Here is an 18,529-nt window from a genome sequence, read left to right as displayed (position 1 = left end):
GTAGTGGGGCACACACACTTAACCACTAAGCCACGGGGCCAGCCCTATATACAAATATTTATATTTGCCTATCTGTTCTTTGCCCAAGGGGTGTCAGAGTTCTTTTCAGTTTGAAAGCATTATGAATAAAGTTGCTGTGAACAATCTTGGCCAAGTATTTTTTTGTTTGCTTGTTTATTTGTTTGTTTTTTATGTATGCTGCATTAAGTTTTCTTAAATAGAAACCTAGAAGTGGAATTGTTGGGCGACAGGAGAATATATATTTATTTTTTATATAAGAACTGCCACTACACAGAAATCGAAATACAATGATGTACACCTGAAATTTATATAATGTTATAAACCAATGTTACCAAAATAAAAAAAAATTTAAAAAGTGAAACAAAAATAAATAAAAGAACTGCCAGTCATTTTGCATAGTGCTAGTTTCTCTTTTTCCTACCAACAATGTATGAAAGTTTGCGTTATTTCATGTTCTGCCAATACTTGGTGTTGTCAACCTTTTAATTTTAGCCGTTCTTTTTGGTGGTTGTGGTAACTCATTATGGTTTGAATTTGCAATTCTCTAATCATTTGACCCCTTCATCATGCAATTATTGTCCTTAGTACATTTTGTGAAGTGTCTATTCAAGTGTTTTACCACGTTTTTAAAAAATTGGGTTTTTATTATTGTCTTTTTATTATTGTTATGGAAGTTCTTGATATATCCAAGTAGAAACTCTTTGTCAGGTACATATGTACCAAATATTTTTTTTTCTAGACTGTGACTTGTGTTTTGATTTTCTGAATGTTGTCATTTTGGTGAGCAGAGCTTTTATTTTTCTACATTTTTTTTTAACTAAGGTGAAATTCACATAACATCAAATTATCCAATGTAAAGTGTACAATTCAGTGGTATTCAGTTCATTCACAATGTTGTGCAGCTACTGCCTCTATCTAATTCCAAAACATTTTCATCACTCCGAAAGAAAACCCCATGCCCATTAACCAACTACTCCCTCCCTCTTTCTAGCCCCTGGCAACCACTAATCTGCTTTTTGTCTCTATGGTTTATTTATTTCTGGATAGTTAATATAAATGCAATAAGGCAATGTTTGTTCCTTTGTGTCTGGCTTCTTTCACCCAGCATGTTTTTGAGTTTCATCCATGTTGTTGCATCTATCAGTACTCCATTCATTTTTATGACTGAGTAATATTCCATCGTATGTATATACCACATTGGGTTTATTCCTTAACCTGTTGATGGACACTTGGGTTTTTTCTGCCTTTTCGTTATTGTGAATAGAAACTTTTAATTTTGATGAGCCCTAATTTATATTTTTTTCTTTAATGATTATTGTGTTCTGTTTCTTTTCCAAAAATCTTTAGAGTACCCCAAGTAAATAAAATATTTTCTTTAAATACTGTATTGTTTTACCTTTTCAATTGAAGTCTAGAATCCATCTCAAATCAATTTTTGTGAATTACATGAAAAAAGGATCAAATATCTTCCTCCCCCCCTCCTCCCCCTTTCTCTCCTTCTCCTCCACCTGACGCAGTTCCCATCTTCTCCCCCTCCCCTATCTCTCCCCCGCCTTCTTGCCCATCCATCTTTGTCCTTCCCCTGCTCTCTTCTTCCTCTCCTTCTTTATATGGATATCCAGTTGTTCCAGACTTATTTTTAGAAAAGATTTTCTTTCCCACTAGGTTTCTTTCTTTCAGTTTCTTTGTCAAAAATCAAATATAATCCTATTTCTGAGCTCTCAGTTTCATTTCAATGATCTATTGGTCAATTTTTATGCCAATGTTATACTGTCTGATTATATAGCGTCATGGTAAGACAGACAGTATAATATGTCAAAGTGATTGTTTTAATAAAGACTTCTCTACCTATTATTCTATGTTCTTGGAATTCCATATAAAATTTAGAATCAGCTAGTCAATTTCCCCAAAAGTATCTGCTCAGATTGTGATGGAGATAAAATTGAATTTATATATCAATTTGTGGGGAATTTATTTCTCAACAATATAAAGCCTTCTAATTCATGAATATGGTATATATCTACATTTATTTGGTCTTTCTTTAATTATCCTCAGCAAAATATCATAGTTTTTCATGTAGAATTCTTACGTGATTTTTTATTAAATTATTTCTATTTTATCTTTTGGTGCAATTGTTAATATAATTTTTGAAATTTTGTTTATTGCATTTTTGATAGTACAAAGCTGGATGTTGTAACCTTGAGTCTTACAATTTTACTAAATACACTTATTAGTATTAACAATTCTTTTGTAGATTTCTTAGGATATTTTACACTAACATGAATCAGCATTCATGTTATATCCAAATGGAGAAAGTTTGACTTCTTTTCCGATCTTTATGCATTTTACTTCTTTTCTCTGCCTATTGCAATGGCTAGATTCTTCAATATTATATGTAATGGAAGAGCTAAGAGTGAGCATTATGGCTGTGTTTCTAGTCTTAGGAGAGGAGCATTCAATATTACATACTTGTGACATTCACCCCGGATTTTTGTAGACACTCTTTATCAGATTGATGAAGATCCTTTATAATCCTAGATTACTAAGTTTTATCATGAATACATTTTATCAAAATCCTTTTATGTATCTATTAAAATAATCATGTGGGTTTTCTGATTTATTGATATGATTATTTATATTGATTAGATTTCAAAGGCTGACCCTACCATTTATCGCTGGAGTAAATCCCACTTGACCAACAAATATTATCCCTTTTATATATTGCTGCATTAATTTTGTTGATTTTTTTTGTGTGTGTGAGGAAGATCGGCCCGGAGCTAACATCTGCCAATCCTCCCTTTTTTTGCTGAGGAAGACTGGCCCTGGGCTAACATCTGTGCCCATCTTCCTCCACTTTATCTGGGACGCCGCCACAGCATGGCCCACCAAGCGGTGCGTCGGTGCGCACCTGGGATCCGAACCGGCGAACCCCGGGCCGCCACAGAGGAGTGCCTGCACCCAACCGCCTGCGCCACTGGGCTGGCCCCTAATTTTGTTGATATTTTGTTAAGGATTTTTGCTTCTATGTTCATAAGGGATAATTATTTCTATTTTTTTTTTGGCAACATTATTTTTAGATTCTAGCCTTAGGGTTATGGTGACCTCATAAAATATGTTGGGATTATTTTCTATTTTCTGCAAGAAAAAAACCTGTAATATTGTTATTTTCTTCCTTGAATGTTTTATATAATTCTCAACTATAACAAACTAGTCTTGGAGTTTTCTTTATGAAAAGTATTTGATAAACAACTAAATTTACTTAATGTATCAGACGTTAGTATATCTTTTTCCTCATTATGTGACGTTTTATTTTTCTTAATCACTGCTTTCAAGAATTTCTTGTTATCATTGGTTTTTAAAACTTTAGTAAAAAGTACTAGGTATAGTTTTCCTTATCCTTATCTTGGGGTTCACTGAGCTTCATCAATTTATAATTTCATAAAATTTAGCAAAATTTCACCAGTTTTTAAAAAAATTTTTTCTGCTTTTATTTCTCTCTCTTCTCCTTTTGTGACTTCAATTACACATATGTTATAGACTGCTTGATGTTGCCTTCATGAGGTTCTGGTCGTTTTTTCTCAATATTTTTCATCTCTGTCATTCAGATTAGATAACTTCCTCTTATCTATTTTAGGTCCATTGAACATTCTTTTTGTTTTCTGCATGATATTAAGCTCATCGGTTAATGTTTCATTTCAGATATTTTTATTGTTTGGTTCTAGAATTACTATTTGGTTTATTTTTAGTGTTCCATTTGTATGCTGAGAATCTTGTCTGTTCATTAACTATTGTCAAATTTTCCTTTATGTTATGATGTATAATAAATAGACTAATGTATTTTCTACAAAATTCAGTATCTGGGTCAACTCAGGTTGTTTTCTCTTTACTGATTTTTTTTCTTGTCTTTGGGTCAAATTTCCCCATTTCTTCACGTCTTCAGTAATTTTTAAAATATATTTCAGGCACTATGAGTAATACACTGTAGAAAATCTGATTTCTGTTATATTTCTCTAAGTTTTGTTTTTTGTAAAAGCAGGCACTTCACTTGGGTGGACTCATATTCCAGATCTGTCTTCCTGGTAGTAGGCAGGATTTGAGACTGCTCATTTCATTTAGTTTTCCAGCTGTTCCTTTTTGGTTTGAGATACATTTCAGTGTGCAGTCTGGGTTTTGGGTTGGTGAATGACATGCTAGCTGGATTTCAGCTCTGCTCTCCTTCTTGTCCAGGGTCTTCTTGCTGTGCCAAACTACAAAACCATTTGGTTAGTAAAGGCTTAATAAAGTGAAATTATCCTGAATTAGATGATTTGATATAAATTAAAATCTCTGACTGGTCCCTAAATTATGTAAACAGATTTTTATAGTCTACTATAGGTTTCAAGCATTAATTGAGATGATCCCAAACAATTTTGTCACTGGAGAGTATGTTAAACCATCCCAACAGAAGAAGGACTTTGAGTAACAGACATAAATGCATAATTAGGGTAAGAAAGTGGACAGGAAATCTGTAGTTAGCCCATGTTTTGAAGGTTTGTGACAACCCTGCCTCAAGCAAATCTATCGACACCATTATATTCCAACAGCATTTGCTCACTTCCTGTCTCTGTGTCACATTTTGGTAATTCTCACAATATTTCAAACTTTATTATTATATTGGTTGTGGTTATCAGTGAGCAGTAATCTTTGATGTTACTATTGTAACTGTTTTGGGGCATCACGAACCACACCCATATAAGACAGTGAACTTAACTGATAAATGTTGTGTGTGTTTCAACTGTTCCACCACTGGCTACTCTCCCATCTCTCTCCCTCTCCCGGGTCTCCCTATCCCATGAGGCACAACAATATTGAAATTAGGCCAAATAATAACCTTATAATGGCCTCTAAATTTCAAGTAAAAGGAAGAGTCACCTGTCTTTTGCTTTAAATAAAAAGCTAGAAATGATTAAATTTAGTGAGAAAGGTATGTCCAAAGTTGAGATAGGGTGAAAGCTAGGCCTCTTGTGCCAAACAGCCACGTTGTGAACGCAAAAGAAAAGTTCTTGAAGGAAATTAAAGTGCTACTCCAGTGAACACATGCGTATAAAGAAAGTGAAACATCCTTATTGTTGATATGGAGCAAGTTTTAGCGGTCTGGATAGAAGATCAAACCAGCTACAACATTCCATTAAGCCAAAGCCTAATCCAGAGCAAGGCCCTAACTGTCTTCAATTCTATGAAGGCTGAGAGAGGTGAGGAAGTGGCAGAAGAAAAGTTTGAAGCTAGCAGAGGTTGGTTCATGAGATTTAAGGAACCTGAAGGCATCTCCATAACATAAAAGTGAAGCAGCCAAGTGCTGATGTAGAAGCTGCAGCAAGTTATCCAGAAGATCTAGCTAAGATAATTAATGAATAATAATTAATACATGAAACAACAGATTTTTAATGCAGACAAAACAGCTTTCTATTGGAAGAAGATGACATCTAGGACTTTCATAGCTAGAAAGAAGTCAATGCCTTACTTCAAAGCTTCAAAGGACAGGCTGACTCTCTTGGTAGGGGCTAATGCAGCTGGTGACTTTAAGTTGAAGCCAATCCTAATTTACCATGCCGAAAATCCTAGGGCCCTTAAGAATTATGCTAAATCTACTCTGCCTGTGCCCTATAAATGGATTAACAAAGGCTGGATGACAGCACATCTGTTTACAACATGGTTTATTGAATATTTTAAGCCCACTGTTGAGACCTACTGCTCAGAAAAAAAGATTTCTTTCAAAATATTACTGCTCATTGACAATACACATGGTCACCCAAGAGCTCTGATGGAAATGTGCAATGAGATTATGAGATTAACGTTTTCACGCCTGCTAACACAACACCCATTCTGCAGCTCATGGATAAAGGAGTAATTTCAGCTTTTAAGTCTTATTATTTAAGAAATATATTTTATAAGGCTATAGCTGCCATAGAGAATGATTCCTCTGATGGATCTGGGAAAAGTCAATTGAAAACCTTCTGGAAAGGATTCACTATTCTAGATACCATTAAAAACATTCATCATTCATGGGAAGAGGTGAAAATATCCACATTATCAGAAGTTTGGAAGAAGTTGATTCCAGCTTTCATGGAGGACTTTGAGGGGTTCAAGACTTCAGTGGAGAAAGTAACTGCAGATGGTAGAAACAGCAAAAGAACTAGAATTAGAAGTGGATCCTGAAGATGTGACTAAATTGCTGCAATCTCATGATAAAGCTTTAACAGATGATGAGTTGCTTTTTATGAATGAGCAAAGAAAGTTGTTGCTTGAGATGGTATCTACTCCTGGTGAAGATGCCATGAAGACAGTTGAAATGACAACAAAGGATTTAGAATGTTACATACACTTAGTTGATAAAGCAGCGGCAGGGTTTGAGAGGATTGACTCCAATTTTGAATGAAGTTCTACTGTGGGTAAAATGCTATCAAACACTATCACATGCTACAGAGAAACTGTTCATGAAGAGGAGAGTTGATTGGTATGGCAAACTTCATTGTTGTCGTATTTTAAGAATTTGCCACAGTCACCCCAAACTTCAGCCACCACCACCCTTCAGCCATCAATATCAAAGCAAGATTCTCCACTAGAAAAAGATTAAGACTTGTTGAAGGCTCAGATGATGGTTAGCATTTTTGAGCAATAAAGTATTTTTAAATTAAGGTATGTACATTGTTTTTTAAGACATAATACTATTGCACACTTAACAGACTACAGTATAGTGTAAATATAACTTTTATATGCACTGGGAAACCAAAAACTTCATTGACTCACTTTATTGTGATATTTACTCTATTGAGATGGTCTGGAACCAAACCCATAATATCTTTGACGTGCCTATATATGTATATCTATATGCTAAATTAAAATAGTTGCACGTATTAGAAGAAGTAAGCAAAAAATGTGGATGAAAGTTGGAAGGATCTTGTAATAATCAAGAAATAAACAATTTCAGATAGGCCCAAAATGATAGTAAAGGAGATGGAAGGAATTGAATGACTTGTGTTTTGAAAGTACAATTGATAGGGCTTGATAGGTGGAATTGAAAGGAAAGAATATTCTCTCAATTGTCTCATGGTTTTTGGTATTTCATATTACACGACAATGCCATTTTCTTAGATTATTGAAAATAAACATGGAGGAGCAGCAGATTTCAAGTGGAAGATAGGTAATTCATTTTTATCTATGATCTATTGGGATGTATGAAAAAATGGAGATTTCAAGTAGTCAGTTTATGTGTGAGTTCAAAGTTCAAAGGAAAAGTTTGGTCTACAGATAAAATATTTGGAATTATTGATGTATAGATATATATACACATGTGGGGAGTAATGAGTTTCCTTAGTAGATTATTAAAACTAAAAAGGAAGAGAGTGGTGGGATCAAACCTTAGTAATTTTAAGAGAATAGGTAGAAGGAAATGAATAGTGAAGGACACTGACAAAGGTAGGGTAAATTGTGAATTAGAAGAGTATCAGATGATATAAACCATTATAACCTCAATAAAATAATTTAAAAAAAAAAGAATATGAGCTGAATGTGCCACAGAAGTGAGGATAAGGGTATTTTCAAGAAAAGGGGAAAGTTAACTATATAGAATATTGCTGAGTGCTCAGGTCAAGCGAGATACAAAAATTTTGTTCCGTGATCTTAGCATTAAAAAAAGGTCTATAGGGACTTGAACCATAATACGTTTAATTGAAACATTGGCAGTCAAATCAAGATAAGAGTTTATTGAACAATGAATGAGAGATGATGAAGTGAAGGCAGGGTGTATAGTCAACAACTGGTTAGATTTTATAAAATAGTAAGAGCTTTATGTGGGATATACAAAATGATGTATAAATGCTGGTGGGAAGGATCCATACAAAATTAGAAGTTGAAAATATAGAAGAGGAAAGGGTTAAAGATGAATATAGTACCTTGAAGTGAAGGGAGGGTCTGGCATCCAGAACAAATATTAAGGATCTTGCCTCTGTTAGGAAGAGGTATATTACTCACATTGGGAAAAAAAAAAAAAAAAAAGAGGGAAGGCATAAAAAACTAGTGTAACTGCAGGTAGCTTTGTAGATTGAGGGGGTAAGACGGGGAAGTTTCCATCTGATAGCTTCTTAGATTAGAGAGAGAATGAGTGAGGGAGAGGGCTAGGAACTGGTGATTCAAAGAGAATATAGACTATATTAATCAGTCATAGTTGTGCATGAATCCTCAGTAGTGAATACGTGGAACGGAAGTCAAGTCCCTAGAGATGAAGAAGACAAGGAACTGAGAGATCGGGCAAGAGAGTTTTTATTACTTTGATCTTGGAAGACTGTCATGATGACATCAAGGATTGGGGAGAAAAACCACAATTGTCCCCGATGAATTAGATGTGGATAACATAGTCCATAGATAGTAGCAACAAGAAGGGGAAACATGAAAGGGCCTAATTGAGTGAAGTTCAAAAGAGCAGGAATTTTCACAAGACTGAAGAAGATTTAGTGGTCTGGGACAATGAATAGAAAAGATGACACTCATACCATTTGCAGACCAAATATAAAGAAGAAACCTTCCATTTAAGAAACATACAAGGAAGCCAGCTTTATTTCTACTAAGACATGGTAGTGTCCAGAGAAGAGTTTGAAAATGCGGAAGAATATGAAGAACACAGATCCAGAACTCAGGGAATATAGTAGCAGAGTGCAAGAGAGAAGTAAATGTGGAGAGCTTAGGTCAAAGGAACAGATGCAAAAGTATTATGGGATGAAGGATTATGAGTTAATGATGATAGGGAGGCCTTTGTTTTGGCAATGAGTAGCATAAATATGTGCTTGAGGCCCGATGGATTCAGTGGAGATGATGTCTTAGAACAATGGCTTCCCTGTCTACATGTTTATTTCAAACACAGGAGATTTTCCGTTTGTTTTATTTTTGTGTAGTCCAGAGTTCTTCACTAATAGTATTTGTGTGAGAGAAGAAGAAAGAGTGATTGAGAATGATAAACATTGATCATAATCGTAAGGAATTTAGGTGTTAACACCTAGTTGTAATAGATCCCACCTTCATCCTATAGGTTGGTTTTCAGTGTGACTATTGGGGCTGGCTGTTGATTGATGCTCTGTCTTTCTTTATACAAGTGGATGTAGTTTTAGATTGGAAGAAGGTCGGAGGCTTATTGGGTCAGTGTTAGTGCTAATTCATGGGGAAAAATTTTCCTTCCCAGAGGGTGAAATATTGTCATCAAATAGCATAAAGATACCACTTTAACTCCCCCTCATCCCCCAGAGAGCTTTGCAAAAACATTTTTAGCCATTCTTCAGTACTTTGCTGTCTTTTTAATGCAAAGGAATATATACGAGTACATAATATCTTTAAGACATAAAAAGAAGAGAGTAAGATTTAGAATTATTTTCCTAAAACAGAAACAGAAATAAATGGGGTAATTTACTATTTAATCCCAAATGTCACTAAGAATCTTACTTTTTCTCCAGCACTTCTTCAGTGGTATATATCAGTCTGACAGTGAGAGGACACTCTAATTCCTGTGTAATACCCTGGGGAGTGACATTTGTGTGGAATGTCAAGTTCTGGGACCATGCTGTTAATTACTACGCTTTCTAAGATATTTTTAATTTAATATGAATTAGTAGATTTTTGTCAGTACCTTCCTTCTTTACATGACACAGTATCATTTCCAACTCATCCCATCCTCTAGCCCCCATCAAATTTTGAAGTGACCTTTTGTTGCGCTGGCAGAACTAAGATTATATCAATTATGAATTGCAATGTATTATCAATCAAAATGTTACTTATCAGGCTGCTTTTCTGCTCTGATCAAATACATCCTCACAAGTTATAATCCTATATTTGAAAATATGATATGAAGAATTTTATTCTCCTATCAATGAATGCACATAAATTTTTATTTCCACTAATATTAATGGGTAAGTTAGATCTATGTGTTAAGCATAGAATAAACCTAAAAAAGACTATTAGATAAAGATTTATCATTAAAATTTTTAAAAGAGGAAAATTCACTAGCAAAGTTTTAGTATATAAATTATTAAAGTAATCATATCTAAAGATGTTTCCAGTTCAAGAAAGGTATTTTTTAATTTTATAACTATTCTAGTTTGTCAATGTGGTACTTGGTGTTATCCAGTATCTCAAAATTGAAATGAAACACTATATGTATATTCACTTAGAGACTGAAGACTTGGTTTCCAAACAAAATTGACCAGTCTGACAAGATAAATGGTTGCACAAATATTGGATTGAAAGTGTACGTTATTGTAAACAAAAGTAAGTAGAGGTAAATATATTTATTTTATTATTTGTACAGCATTTTCCCTCTAATTCAATGCTCCTCAAAGTGTGATCTGTACCGGAATATTTTGTAGAACTTAGTAAAAAGAGAGAGGAAAGGCATTCCTCCCATTCCACTGCTGTTTGTGTCATCCAGGGATTCACAACAGACTTTAAGTACCACTGCTCTAAAAAACTTCCATTTGATATAACTTCTGTATTTCTTTAATTGAAAGAAACATTTTTTCTATTTTCTTTCTCTGTCCCAACTATTTTCAAATCAGTTATGCGTTCTATGATCAGTGGTGCATTAGAATTTAGAATACAGCGGCACACCCAAGGAAACAGCTCCACTGCTCTTTGCATATTCTTCTGGGGCTAGGCGGCAAGTCTCGGTGATGGAAATACTACCTGGATTTCATCCCCCACACTCTCTGTTGTACAATGCCTTTTTACCGTGACAAACTGCACAACCATTTTGGTTATTGAAGAGTTATAAAGTGGGCGAATTTGGTAAGAATATGATCTCTCCTTAAATTATGTAAATAGATATCTAAGGCCTAATTTAGATTTCAAGTTAAAGTTCTCTTATCTGATCTCTTATTTCCTATCTCCTGCTAGCATCTCACCAAGAAGGAAGGTGGTTTTCCACATTGTCTTCCTTTAGAGCGTGATCTGTTAAGACTGTCATGGGTGTTCAAGTTTGAGGTAGGGTAAAACTCTTCCCTAGTGCCTCCAAATGCTTAGAAAGATATTATGTATGAACTACACAGTTTTAGTAGCCCTGAATTTATTCCCTAACTGCCCTGGTGTTCCCAATTGGCCTGCTATCAGATACAGAGCTCCTTTGTAGCAGTCAGGTATCTTATATCTATCCTCAACCTTCACAGCAAACCAGTCTCTGAGGTGCAGCTCTGAGATTCATGTGTCAAGGTCGTTTTTTCCCCATAGTTTTGTGATATGCCCAGCCGCTGCTGTAGCCACCTCCCACTGTATTTTTCGGGACTGTATTCATCAATTTCACATTGCACTGCATAATACTGTCTCTCTGGAATCCCTTGGTCCCCTTGTTGCAATTTCAAAACAACAGTGAGTAAGGATCTAGGAATCCCATTCAAATATAAATCGAAAAAAATGGTATTGTTCTTAGATTTAAAAATCTATGTAACAGACTCATGCTGTTTGTTGACCTAGATGACTGCTCTTCTCTCAACCAGAATTGTGTCAGTGTTCTGAGAATAGGGCCATCTGCACTACTGGCTAATATGGGTCCAATAATGAATATTGCATGCTAGTCATACAGAACTGGTAAAAGGCACTAACCTGTGACATGCAAATAGCACCAGCAGAGCAGTGAGGGAGTGGTTGTTTTCATGCATATTTGAAAGGGCACTCTGTGCAGTTCCTCCTGAAATATATCTCTGATAACCCACTCAAGGCTTAATCTCCAGTTATGAATATGATATTGCATATTACTCTGTGGTAGGCATTGACTGAATAACACAATGGATTTCTTTTCTCCAGCATTTTCCTCTTCTAATGCTGCCACCACTGGCAGCATATGAAATACAGAAGGCTTTTTGTGGCTGGGAAATCAGGGCATTATAGAACAGTGGTTTATATTCCGTCTTGGGAATGCTAGAATTAGAGGTGTCCAAAAGTCGGGTAAAAATGGGAGAGAATGTTATTTGAAGGGTACTGAACCAGCAGAGCTAAGGTGAAGAACCAGAAGATTGGGAGAATTGGAGGTTGAAAGAGTTGTAGCAATATCATGCATTGAACCTAAAGGACAGAACAGGGATACAAATAGGTGAGCAGGTAACTATAAAAGGCAAAAGCAGAATGAGAACAGATTTGAAGAATATATTACAAAATGTGGTTGACGACTTATTCTGTGAGCCAAAGTGGATACTGGAGCACCTGTTTACTTCCTGTCCTATGGGAGTGGACCTTGCAGTCAAAGAAGTCATGCTAAGTTAGACATTCAATTTTGTCCCCTCTCAGACATTTCTGTCATTACTGGTGACTTCAGTTTCTCATTTTCTACTAACCCCTTCTCCTTGCAGATATTTTAGGTGATTCTCAAAGCAATTAGCTCACTGTTTTGGTTCTATTTTTCTTCTCTTTGTCAAACTCTGATTGGATCCATTCAAAGTATTAGTGATGAAAATCAATTTCCTCCCCTTGTGCCTTTCAGTCAATTTCAAACCCACATCTCAACATTCAAAGCACTCTTGTATCTTGTATCCATTTTTTTCTCTTTTTTCCCCCCTAGTACCTTCTGTGATCAAATGTTTGTTTTTTTTTTCCCTTCTCATCTCATCTTTACTCTTTTTCCTCTTGAGTAAATCATTTTTTTCTGCACATCTGTCAAATGCTCTGTCATTTCTCCTTTAGTTCTTTACTGCAACAGAGCTTAGTCTTACACATCTAAAGACCAAGGTTGAATCAGCTGAGACTGATGAGGAATCAAAGAAACAAGACATTACACCTCCATGGACTTGTCTTTTCCATCCATTGTTTTTTCTGCTTTTTATTCTTAAAAGAATTAAGATTAAAATTATGAGTATATTAATATTGTCATTGCTGTTGCTCATGGAACAGAAGACAATCAGCCATTTAATTTAATTTTTTGGCTAATGGTTTTATATTAAAAGTTTATTCTTTTTACATATTCATTTCAGAAAAAAAAAAACTTTTTAAAATGCCAAGCAAAAGCAAAATGCTAAGCCAAACACAAGTAATAAAGATGAATTTTGCTGTTCGGTTGAGTATAATATAATAACATGCTAAATTTGGAAGTTTTTTTTTTTAATGATTATTCTTTCAAAACCTTTCTTCTACAGAACAGTAAAAGTAAGCTAAGACAATGCAAATAGTATATCTAAGGTGGCTAGTATGAGAATCTGTTAAGATTTTAAGCTCGTTGTTTTCAGAAAATTAACAAGATAATTTGAGTAAAAAATACACTGTAAGTATTGTTATAATGTAATTTTTGATTAAATAAATTTTATGAACAAATTTCACATATTGGAGGTAAACTTGAGTTAGCATTATAAACAATGTTTCAAAAATGATTTCAGGCAATATTAACTGAAAATTGATTTCATTTCACTTAGGTAAGAATATTGTCACAAGACCAGACTGCCTAAAAAAAAATAATGATAAATGGCTATTTATTGAGCTGTTTTATTTAATATCTTCATTACACTTGAAAATTGTAGGAACAAAAACGGCAAGGGATCTTCCAAGATTGATTCATGAGGAAAAGATTAAAATCACATGGTATTTATAGCTTTGTCAAAAAATGACTTGTTGGTGATGATAAATATTTACAATGACTGAGCTTAATTATTTAGGGGGTTAAAACTAGATAAAAATAAGCTAATTTGTTTTCCAGTTGTTTTTAGTGTGATAGAACACAATGCATGTTCTCCAGCTCCAAATTACGGAACACACCATTACTTTAAAATTGGAGATTATAACAATAAGCATTTGTTGAGTTCTTGCAATGTGCTAGGTGTTGTCCTAAAGTGCCTTACATTTATCGACTCAATTAGCCCTCATGATAATCGTGAGATGGGCACTAGTATCTGTAATTACAGAGGAGGACACCGAGGCACATAATAGTAATATATAGTAATAGTAATATGACTTTTCAAAGGTGTCACACCTTGAACGAGGTAGAGTGAGGACGTAAAATGAGGCAGGCCTACTCCAGTGTGGGGTAGCTAACCTCTATACTGTCTCAGATTAGATTTCAAAAAACTATAAAGTAGCTGCAGAAATTATTTGGTGCCAGATAGAGGAGATTTATCACATTCCATTCAGATAATATTTATTGAGCACATATTGCATTCTAGGAATTGACAGGATCGACATAGACCCTGACAAAAAAATAAAATGTCGATTTGTATATTTCCTTCTCTTTCATGTTCATTTTCCTTCGGTCTAATACATTTGGTTATGGACCTCTTATTACATTCATGCTCTTACTAAACCTTCCTCTACCAAAATCTGCTCTCAATTAATTGCCATGTTGTATCTGAAATATTAAGTCACACCAAGGGAGAAATAAAAAAATAATAAATAGCACTGTTATTTTAATAGCCCATAGTCACTTTTCTCAAAGAAATAACCCTTGAACCTCATAGCAGTAACTGTGGAGAGAGATTTTTGAATCAGGGTCTTTCTGAGCCTATATATGCTTATAACTGTAATAGAAAAAATAATATATTACTTTCAATAAACAAGTCCTTCTTACTTGGGACAGGTCTGGAATTGCTTGAACAACTGAGGCATAGTCCTAATTGGGTTCCTTTCTAAACCACCTTGGTTATTTGAGTTGATACACTTATGCCCCCCCAATTCCTGGAAGAAGAAAGTTATGAAATTCTTATAGAATATTATTTTTAATTTAATATGCCCTCCTAAAAGAGCATTTTAATTGAGATTTAATAACTCCATAAAAGATAAATCTAGCTGCCATGTAATAAACAGTAATTAATTAGTTAATATCAATTAAATACTAAAAATATTAATTTACATTTAACGTCTAACTACTGTAATTTGCTATAGCTATCTTATTAAATGCTAATTAAATTCCTAAACATTCTTACAAATTTAATGCATTAATAACAAGACCGTAAGTACATATTTACTGTATCTGCACTTCTGGGTTCATTACATGGCAACGAGATTTATCTCTTTTACAGTAATTAAATACACTAAGCAAACCTCAGTAACTTTTCCTAACACATACCATAACTGTTTTATTAATTTCAAATTAAATGCTCATTTAAGGTTTTTAATCTACAGCTGCCCCAAACAATTTTCTATAGGCAGAGCAAAGGTTATTATATGTTTAATTAAACTTTAGTTTTTAAACTTTGGGTTGAAGCTTTCTAAATATGACTTTTGGTTTCTCACTGTTCAGTATTAAACTCTTGATACTAATATTTATTAACATTTTCCATATACACCATGTCTTTTCCTCTGTCCTATCAGTGAACCTTTGTTCTCTAGCTACTAAGTCTATAACTATTTTTTCCTCTGTTTAATACGGGCCAGCAATGTTTTCTCTCTCTTTCTTTCCATCATTAAAGAGCAGAGCTTTCACTAGCATCCTCTTCAGGCATCTTTTATTTCCATTAATGACCACTCCCTTGCTAAGGAAACATCCCAATCAGGAAAATTAAAAAGAGAGAGAGAAAGAAAAGAAAGAAGAAAAAGGTCCTGTGACAGTTGTAAGCATAAGTGAATCCAGTTGGAAAGGCTGCAGAAGCAATAGGCTCTGCCAAGCTTCCAGCCTCAGGATGATTTTTGAAAGACTAAGAGAAAATACAGTCCTTGCATGTATCAAATGATTTAGAATCTTCAGTCCTTCCAGATATGATGGGGGATGCCATAAGGACGAGAGGCTGCTGAGCAGCGAGGAAAGCACATTAGCTATTAACCTTCCCCCAGCCGATCAACTTTATTTTGCAATCTTCCCTCAGAACCATTAGAATACCCTGAAGAAATAACTTTCCAATTAAAAAGGATCTCAGAGAACAAAGCCATTTTATCTCTGACTCCTGGTGTTCTTTATTCCAATAATTTAAATTGGAATTGATTTTTCAATTTAGCCGTTGACTTGCTATGGACACACAGCTGAAAAGGCCGAATGGAATTGCATGGCTGAAATATTTGTCTTTGTGATGCACTTCTCATAAATTCACAGGAGCCCCCCCCCCTTTTTTTTAATGCATTTTCTTCTGCTGCCTTTGCCTTAGACAACAGCTTTTTAGCACAGCATGGGCCAACTGAGAAAACACGTCCGCCGTGACCTCGGGGGCCTCGTCCTCCATTTCCCATAGATCTATCTCATTGTTACATCTCCTGGAAAATAAATAAATCCAGTCTATCCAAACTGATAGGGATTCTTGAAGCCCAAATATTTGTTTTCTAATTTATACAGGAGATTTAATTTCTTCAAAGAGGAAAATACCTTTTCCACTATATTTTACCTCCAAAATATGTTGTAATGGAGATTGAACTCTCCTATAATCGCTTTAATTATTAGTAGCTAAAAATAATGGATTTTTCAATTAACACTTAATAATTTTGAATTAAATACTCCAAATATTAAATTATTCTTTATTACCCTTTTATATTTTATAATAAAATCGCCAGAAATATCCAACTATTAAAACACTTTAGCAGTCAGAACTTTCTTGTCTACTCACATTTCTGATCATTTTCTTTCTGTGACCTTAGATGAAATGCCACAGTCTTTGTCATCGCCTCCTTCCTGTTTCCTCACCCTGTCACTCCAGCAGGTGTCTCTACTTTCCTTTGTCTTATAGGCTCGAGTCCTGTTCCGAGCTGAGTACTGATGTGAATAGCAGGTATGGAAGGAAATCCTGAGCTCACAACATTGTTTAATTTTTAAAACACCATATTGCTTATTACTCACACCCCTTGTGGGTTTTGCTAGGCATTGTCTTTTCCAGAGCTGTCTGGATGCATGACCTCAGAACCTGTCCTTGAACACTGGCACGACAATCTCTTTTATAATATCGAGAGCAAAAGAGCACATGGAACCCCCTAGAATGTAAATGCCGTGATAACATGATCCTTATAGGTGTTTATTACTCACTGCTCTATTCCTTCTGCCAAAACAGTGCTTGGAATCTACATAGTACTCAAAAATCTACTGAATGTGTTAATTATACTGTGGTTCCTATCTGACTTTTTTTCCCTATAACCAGTTATGAATTAATGCAGGGAGAGAAAATATTTATAGTAAATGTAATAAATGTACTTTTGTGCTGACTGCTGTAACAGAGTAGGTCTCAGGTACCACTATTAAAAACATATTTTCCATAGCACTATAATAAGATTTTGGCATTGGTTCCTCGCCTCTGGGTATCGCATGGTTTGTGCCACTTTTAAATTCACCGTGATTAAAATAACAACAACACACGGCAGCATTGGTCATATGCCTTACCAGGAACACTTCTAAGTTTCTTGCCAACCAAACATCAGAATGCAGAAGAAATGTTTTTAACAGCATTCATTCATTGAACAAATTTATCGTGTCCTGTTATGTGCTTGGCCCTGCTCTACACACTTGAGGTGCACCAGCAAATAAACTAAACAGAAAATCCTATGCTTGTGAAGCTTAAGTCTAATGAGAGGAAACACTACAGAACAAGCAAAATTTAAAAAGTGATGTAGTAGGTTAAATCTTAAGAGATTAAAGATCACGTAGTAGGTGAAAATGTGAATCGAATAGTGTAAAGGGGGTTCCAGGGCAGGGCAGGGGGAGTGGCTGCAGTCTAAAGAAGGCTGCTCAGCAAGGGCTCTTTGAGAAGGTATTTGAGCAAAGCCTTGGGGCAGATGAGGGAGGGAGCCATGTCCATAATCTGAGGCAAGAGCCTTCCAGGAAGAAGGAGCAGATTGCCAAGGGCTCTCACCAAGGAGTGTGCTTGGTAGAGTTGGCAGCAAGAAGCCATTGGGGCTGGAGCAGAGTGAATGAGGCTGGGAGGAGTTTAGGTCAGAGAGGAACTGATACCAGATCCTGAAGGACCTTGTAAAGCCACTGCAGAGACTTTGGCTTGTAGCCTGTGAGAGAAGTGGAGACTCACTTCCAGCTGCTCCCGTTCTGGCCCTGCTTTGAATAAATGGAGTGTTCTCTGCAGTCACAACCAATTACACAACTCCTTGCTTTTTTGGGGGGAGAGGAAATTGGGGGCGTTCCTCAAAGTAAGACTTGTATCTTCGTTCTGATCATGTTTTGCAGAGATCACAACTCTTACTTTCCTCTTTTCTCTTGACTCTGAGCACCTACTTTGCCCAACTATATTAGTCATCCAGAAGTATGCGAGTTTATTTACACACTGTCCTCACTTAAGACGACTTAAGAACAGCGATTGCTTCTTTTCATTTATCTATTTCCAGCGTCTGACACAGGATAAAGGCTCCACAAGTCTTGGATGAAATATTGAGCCTAACTGAGAAATAGCAGAAAAAGAAAAAAGGCAAATTGTTTAATTAAAGTACTACTGGCTGATTTTGACAATAGCTTGGAGTGTTCCTGCTTAAATTGCCATCCTAGATTTTTGTTGTTAAAGTAATTTAGTAAGAAAATTTTCCTGGAGTCTTCCTAATGTAGACAATGATTATATTCCAAATACTGTTCAGCATTCTCTCAGAAAACCTATTACTTTAA

The sequence above is a fragment of the Diceros bicornis genome, chromosome 9 (assembly GCF_020826845.1).
Source record: "Diceros bicornis minor isolate mBicDic1 chromosome 9, mDicBic1.mat.cur, whole genome shotgun sequence".
NCBI lineage: Eukaryota > Metazoa > Chordata > Mammalia > Perissodactyla > Rhinocerotidae > Diceros > Diceros bicornis.
This window is presented reverse-complemented; position numbering follows the sequence as displayed.